Source organism: Apium graveolens, chromosome 10 (assembly GCF_009905375.1).
Source record: "Apium graveolens cultivar Ventura chromosome 10, ASM990537v1, whole genome shotgun sequence".
Taxonomy (NCBI): domain Eukaryota; kingdom Viridiplantae; phylum Streptophyta; class Magnoliopsida; order Apiales; family Apiaceae; genus Apium; species Apium graveolens.
Genome location: NC_133656.1, coordinates 113938571 through 113946675, shown reverse-complemented (window position 1 = coordinate 113946675; position 8105 = coordinate 113938571). Strand labels below are relative to the sequence as shown.

Sequence of the window (8105 nt, the reverse complement as noted above, 5' to 3'; positions counted from 1 at the left end):
GCAGAAAATTTAAAATCATAATTGCTGAATCATAAAACTTTAGTTGAGGAATCCCTGAATTGATTCCTTAATTGTATTCAAAACAATTTTGATATTTTTGAGCGAAATGCTTCAGCAATACTTTGAATCTTGACGAGAATAAAACTCGTAAAACAGTGTTTACGGAAATATCGTAAACAACAATAACATGAAACAATGATTATGGATTGAATCATAAACTTTACTCAAAACTGAACTCTGGAAATTAATACTTATTTTGCTGTCATATCAAATTAGATATCAATACGAACTTTGATGCTCACAACATCCCATACTGAAGTCAACATCAATCATCTATACTAATACCACCTTTGATATTTAACAACAATGTAAGTATCAGCATAAATCAAAATCTAAATCAAAACTGCATTTTATCATTATTCCAAAACAGAAACAATTGATAAATCATTTATTCTATGAATATCAAAAATGATATGATAATTTAGATTAGGATCATCCTCCGACGGACGTACTATCACATGCTGATCAGCCCGTGTGATAGCACAAGGTCATGATTCATAGAAACATGACCCCAAAAACACGAGTACTCAAACAAAAAGGCAATATACCTGCCTGTGGCAAAAATTGAGTCATAATATTCCATATGGCACTTAGAAATAGCCCTCCGCTGGACCGTCTGTCCCGGTCACTTACGCAATTATGATCCAATCTTAAAACCTTTTATTGAAATGGGGTCATAATAATTGACACCCGAAATAATTTTATTCCTCCAATTCTTAGGTAGGAATATTCGCAACCAAATCACTTTTCTCAAAATCCAAAACATTTATAAATCCGATAATTGGATAAGTAAAATCAATTGACTATTCTTAACATAGAACAGCAGACGAGTATTTGCATAACAGAATTATTTAATTCAGCGATATGTAAAACATTTATCGATTCTAAACTGAGAATAGGGAAAGCAATACTTGCATCAAAAGATTTAAAATAAATATCACTTGAACAATAAGTGATGAAAGGGATACTTGCCTTTGAGTTTTTAGCAATTAGTCATACTCGTAAACACGCATCTATTCTGACATTCCGTCTCAAGACATCACCGTCCTTCTTTTCAACACTTGACTGATATGCTGCTCCTGCGATTGCTAGAAGCCAGATACCCAATACCATTCCATCTCATTCTTTATCCAACGTCTTGTCCCGATCAACTTGAGAGATCCGCATCTATAATTAAAAAATATAGTTTTAATTGCGATAACCACTCGACGAATTACGCGTCAAAAGCCTATCGTCTACCCATACGATAGCCCGCACATAAAAGAAACAGTCCAACACAAGATTCTTATGACCCACACATAAATATAACAGACAAACATAGGACCCTTGATCCACATACACACCTAATTCACATAACACATAATCACATAACTCATATATCACATAATTTGTATCACATATGACTCAGTATATTTAAAATTGAAATCGGGTCAAAAATATGATTTATCGATCAAAATTGACTCAGAATGATTTAAAAATCAAACGGTCTTTCAATACATAATAAATTAGGTTTTAAAAGTATTTTTATTGAAATCGGAATATTTTTCTGAGTCTAGAGGCGTTCGTTTCGTATTAAACGGACGAACGACTTATTTATAAAAATATCTTATCCCAACACGTAATTAGGTTTCGTAAAAATTTAAGTATATATCTTCGTTCAACGTCTCCGATAATCGCAGGTTACATTCCCGTATTTTCGGAATTAATTTCCCGAAAATCGAGCAGCTTCTCCTTTATGTATTGGCCTACCCGTCGAACATCCCGACGTCAATCAATTACAACACAATCAATCGAAATCCCAAAATCCAACCACCAACTTCAGTCCATAACGTCAATTCGCAAATTCACCAATTCCAATTAAATATAATTAATAATCGTTATCATCCATTTTTTATATATATTTTAATCCATATTTTATAATTTTTATTTGTATTTGTGTTTTAAATCGTATTTTATAATTGAAATCATATTTTATATTTTTAAATCATAGGACTCAGAATTAATCATCACCATCCACCGTCGACTCGTTTTAAAACTCATTGTCGACGACGATAAAATTTACGGGTTCCCGTAAATTCCGGGCATCCTACGTAAATTCCATCGATTAATAATATAATCCTCGCACCAAAATTATTTTATTTCACGTATATTACTCAAAATATTCCTGCAGAAAAACAAATGAAATAATTAAAACAATTTCCATTCGTATAGGACACACGCGCGTAACAATAACGCGCCCACCAACACAGCAGAATCGGGAAATAGGGGCAAAACCGGGAGCAACAGATCGGAGCAGCAATCAGAGGGACAGGGAGGAACATATAATCACAGGCACAACACATACAAGCATGTACTGGCGGCAACAATGGCAAGGAATCAAAAAAGAGATAAAAGTGATATACACATATACATATATATTCATATATATATGTGACAGTCAATAGGATGAAAGAAGGACGGGGGCGGCGATTTCGCCGAAAAAAGAAAGTGACGCCGGACTTACCGGAAAATAAACAGCACAGGCGGCTTGAATAGAGAAAAGAAGAGAATAATTGATTGATCGATTGCAAGAAAATCAGAAGAAAGGAAAGAAAGAATCGAATGAGAGAGAAAGAGAGATTAAATTAGGGCTCGTAAGAAAACTGTTTGGGGGAGAGTTTTTGTTTATATAATGTATTAATATTATTTAGCCCCCCTCAACCCTTTTCTGAAATACCCGCAAAAACACGAAACACATATATTTAAACATCAAATTACGGGTAAAATAATTTTAACATTTTACCGAAATAATTTTAAAATTAGCACAATAATTAATAATTAACTAAACAAAATTTTTAAAGATTTTTAAATCCTTTTTACAGCACACATCGGACCCGCGTTTTATAATTAAATGAAACCGCGCGCGAGTCAAATAAATCCCAAAAATTTCCGAACCAATTTTTAGAATTCTCGTAACATTCCAATCTTAATAAAATATGAGTTTCGTAATTTTTAAAGAATTCTAGAATTAAATACGGATTTTACAAATAAATGCAATCAGAAAATCATACAGGGCTAAATAAATAATAAAATATTGATTTCTAAATTTTATAAACTCCTAAAAATAGTAAATAAGATTATGAAGTAATAAAAATGATTTTAGAGATAATCCAAATATTTATGAAAGTAATTCTTTAATAAAATCACTTTTAATTATAAAAAGAAATTAACACAACTAATTACACAAATGATACTCGAACACCAATAATCTCACCTAATTAATAAAAATATTAAAAAAAATAATATCCAACTGACAGAACCCATACACATAGTTTATTTTGTAATTACTGGGAAAATAATAAATAAATCCATAAAGCATTATATAATCATACACCGGTCCAAAAATTACCAGAAAAATACCACAATTATCTATATTTTATTCTGGACATATAAAATTCAAATACTCAAATAATATCACATATAAACACCCAAACATCAATTCCACTTATCATATAATTCATAAAAATTCACATAAAAATCACATAATAATTCCAAATAATTCTAATAATAATATTTGAAAATATGAGATATTACAATACCTATGTTTTCCTCTTTTGTCCTCCCCGTATTATTAATTCTTTGATTTTGAAATTTTATTTGAAGTTCCGAGGCAGTGGATTGTCAATAGCTTTTGTAAATAGACAGTCCTGGTCATTGAAAGTAGTTGGGAGTTGACTGTCTGGAAGAAATATAAGATGTACATCGGATTGCTAGCTATTCCAGAAATGATAATAGTAGAGAGGATTTATGATTCGATATTGAAGGTTGTGGTTTCAGAAAAGTTAATCCTGTGAAAGATAGGTTAATGATAGGAGATAAGAAATCATCCCTGAAGAAAATGGTTGGTTGAAATTTGGACCATAGTGCCTAGAGGAGTCCAGCATTCCTTAAGCTTGACTTGAATTATTAGCTGGCTTTGTGTAAGGGATGGCTGATATAGCCATGCCAGCTTATGTTGTTTATCAGATTAGTTTAGCTGCGGTACTTGAGTAGTGATGGGAAGTGGGTCAATTGTTGTTATATTGAAGAGCCGTACTACGGTGTTTGGTTTCTTTATATTTTATTTTCTGAACTGTTGTTGATTCTGCTACTGTCATTGTTGCTATGATTGATGGTGCTGTTAAACTAGATTCTTTTGTAAATGGGCCCCAATATGAAAGACGTGGGTATTGTGATTGGGCAGCATTTTCCTGATACAGGTGCACCATTTAAATGGTGATATCTTCTGTCAAATATTTTGTCACATTTTGAATAAAACTCATTTATATATATACCAGGAAAATGCCACCCAAGAAAGTTACCCAGTCTAAAGAAAATAGTAGTAGTTTTGTAGAGGGTCCAATCATAAATAAAACTCTAGATTTGTTGCGCCAACAGCAGCAACAACAGTTGCAGCTAGTCCAACAGGTTCAGCAGTGGTAACTACTGTTACAGCAACAATAGCAAGGAGTGAATCCAAGTATTAGTTTTAAATCTTTCTAGAATGCAGAAGGAGAAGGCCCTGTTTCATGGGCTAGGTTTACTGAGTTGTTTTTGGAAGGGTATTTCCCAGATTGTGTGTGGAGTCAAATGGAAATCGAGTTTCTGCAACTGAAATAAGATGAAAGCAGAAGTGTGTTGGAGTATGAGGCCAAGTTTTCAGAATTGGCCTGATTAGTTCCTGAGTATGTAAGTGTGGAGATTCAGAAGGAAGAAGGTTTCAACAAGGGTTGAAGCCAGAAATTCGCAGAGGAGTTGTGGTATTGCAACTCAAGACATACTTCTCTATGGTTCAGGTCACCCTAGTTATGGAAGGTTGATAAGTGGCATTTTATACCACTTAGAACGTCTTAAAATGGCTTAAATTGGTGTCTTGAAATCAAGTATTTTGTGTATTTGATGCGTTTTTCTAGTGTTTATGCATTTCAGGGTATTAGTTGCATTTCGGGGGAGGAATGATCAAGAATAAGCCTTGGCATGTGTTCACCATTGCGAGAGGAAAGGAATGGGCAGATTACGGCGAAGAAACGGAGCAAACCTGGATTTTTTCCAGTAGAGGCCTGCGCGCCCGCGCAGCAATGCTGAGCGGCCGCGCAGCAACCTGCGCGCCCGCGCAGCTATGCTGAGCGGCCGCGCAGGGTCGGGGAAAAAGATAAATTATTTTAGACTTCTACTTCTGTTTGGCTTCCAACTTCTATGTAATCTGAGTTTTATGGGACTATTATATAGGTAGATTTGAGACGTTTTCACAGAGAGTATTAAGGGGATTATGTTTTAGATTGTGTTTTATGCAAGAAGCGAAGGAGATAAGGAGGAAGACCGATTTAGCACACCGCAACGAAGAGGAAGCATATTTTCTTGTGATTCTTGTTTCGTTGTAACGTTGGATGCTAGTTTTCTTGATTTGACTTATTTACTCTTGTGGCGTACTCTGTTTTAATATAATTAGTTTAGTTATTATTTTCTTGTGGTTGTTTGTCATGATTTCATATGAACCCATGATGGCGATAAGTTCTATTATGGGCTAATCGTGATCATGGGGTTGCAACGGATTTATTATAGAATTCTTTAGTTAATTGTTTAATACTTTAGTGTGTGATGATTGCTTGATATCTAGTATTGGTTGTGCGTATTCGTCTTATGTGCGTCGCGAACATATAAGATAGGGTGTTAATCTCTTGTGAAGCGACGGTGGATCTTGAGATTTAGAACTTGCCATGCTAGCATAGGTTCATGTACGTTGTGCATGATTAGTGGGTAACTCTAACAGTTTTATTTGCCCTATGTAATCAAAAGGAATAACTTGAGCTTAAATCATTGTGTTGTCAATTTCTGTAGACATATAGGAACTCAACATAATTGATGACTATTCATCTTCTATCTTAATTGTGGATGCTTGGTAGAATGGTATTAGTACAATGAAAGTTGGCTTTTATCAGTTTCGTGTTATTCGATTAATATCATCACTGTCACATGCTAAAGGTAATAACAATGGCTATAGAAGGAAGTAATAATGAAGTTGTGATCTCATGAGTGTTTTATTATTGATAAATTAAAGTGTTAGTTAAATGGTTAATTAAGTAGTTAATTATAGTTAATATTTAATCAACAATTTTAAGTGTTATTATCTTAACATTGAGAAGTAATCATACATTGGTGAGTGAGTTTAATTAGACAATAATTTAGTCTGAGTCTCTGAGGGAACGAACTAGAAAATATTCTATGTTACTTGCGAACGCGTATACTTGCGTGAATATTAGTGCGTGTTTTTGCCCTAACAAGTTTTTGGCGCCGTTGCCGGGGACTCGGCGTATTTGTTTAGTTTATGTACTTACCATCATTGGTCATTAGGACTCAGTGATTAGGACGTAGTAGTTACTTACTCTTTTCGGTTGTGTTTCAGGTACTTTAGCAAGCGTTTATGCAAACTCGTTCTCGTGCTCGCAAGAGGACTTTAGATACAGCTGAGGAGACAGACGAAGTTCTTGATATTCCGGAGAAGTTAGATTTTGAGGATTCGGATTCAGGAACTGAGCAGAAAGAACCAGTAAACATGGGAGATCGTATTGTTCAAGCTGATCCAGCTCTTATGGATTTTTCTCGGCCTAAAATTGATGACATTCAGTCAAGCATCCTTCATCCGGCTATTCAAGCTAACACCTTTGAAATCAAGCCGGACACTATTCAGATGGTGCAGAATTCTGTTTCTTTTGGAGGAGCGGCAACTGAAGACCCCAACATGCACATAAGGAATTTTGTCGAGATCTGCAGCACTTTTAAGTATAATGGCGTGACTGATGAGGCTATCAAGTTGAGGCTTTTCCCATTCTCACTAAGGGATAAGGCTAAAGACTGGTTACATTCTGAACCAGCTGGGTCCATCACTACGTGGCAAGATCTTGCGCAAAAGTTTCTGGTGAAGTTTTATCCAATAGCAAAGACTGCTGCTATGAGGAGTGCTCTTACTCAGTTTGCGCAGCAACCTACAGAATCTATGTGCGAGGCGTGGGAACGCTACAAGGAAATGTTGAGAAAATGTCCACATCATGGAATGCCGGATTGGATGGTGATCACTGGTTTCTATAATGGTTTGGGGGCCCAATCTCGGCCCATGCTCGATGCAGCAGCTGGAGGAGCCTTATGGGCTAAAAGTTATACTGAGGCGTATAATCTTATAGAGACGATGGCTGTAAATGAGCATCAAAACCCAACTCAGAGGATGACGTCAGGCAAGGTAGCAGGTATTCTGGAAGTTGATGCAGCCACCGCTATTGCAGCCCAGCTCCAAGCGCTATCAATGAAGGTTGATTCTCTGGCTACGTATGGAGTTAATCAAATAGCTATGGTTTGTGAGCTTTGTACAGGTTCTCATGCTACGGATCAGTGTTCTCTTGTAAATGAATCTGTTCAGTATGTGAATAATTATCAGCGACAACAGCAGCCTGTGCCAGCGACCTATCATCCTAATAACAGAAATCATCCAAATTTCAGCTGGGGGAATAATCAGAATGCTATTCAGCCACCATATCAGCAAGGAGTGAGTAAACAGTTTAACCCACCTGGATTCCAGCAACCACAGCAGTATGCTACAAGGCAATCATATCCTCAACAGGGAAGTACAGCTGCACCCACTAGTGCTGATTTTGAGGAACTTAAGCTGTTGTGCAAGAGTCAGGCGGTTTCTATCAAGACCTTGGAAAATCAAATTGGTCAATTAGCCAATACAGTGCTCAATCGTCAATCTGGCACTCTTCCCAGTGACACGGAAGTACCAGGCAGGAAGGAAGCTAAAGAGCAAGTCAAGGCTATTACCTTAAGGTCTGGAAAAGTAGCTGATGCTGAAAAGGCAAAAGAAGTAGAAGCTGAAATTAGAGGTGAAGAATCTAAGCAAAAGGAGAAAGTGGCGGAACCAAGGAAGACTACTGTTGAACACACTCTGCCTGAGGCTAATACAGGGGAGAAATAGCTCTATCCTCCACCACCTTTTCCTAAGAGATTGCAGCAACAAAAGCTGGATAGACAGTTCG

At 36.1% G+C, this 8105-nt stretch overlaps 1 non-coding gene across 1 annotated transcript; it reads right to left on the bottom strand.

Annotated features, from left to right (window-relative positions):
- Positions 1–7024: 7024 nt before the first annotated feature.
- On the bottom strand, positions 7025–7131 carry LOC141694071 (small nucleolar RNA R71). Its single transcript, XR_012563403.1, has one exon. It is a non-coding gene; the product is annotated as a small nucleolar RNA R71 (small nucleolar RNA).
- Positions 7132–8105: the final 974 nt, after the last annotated feature.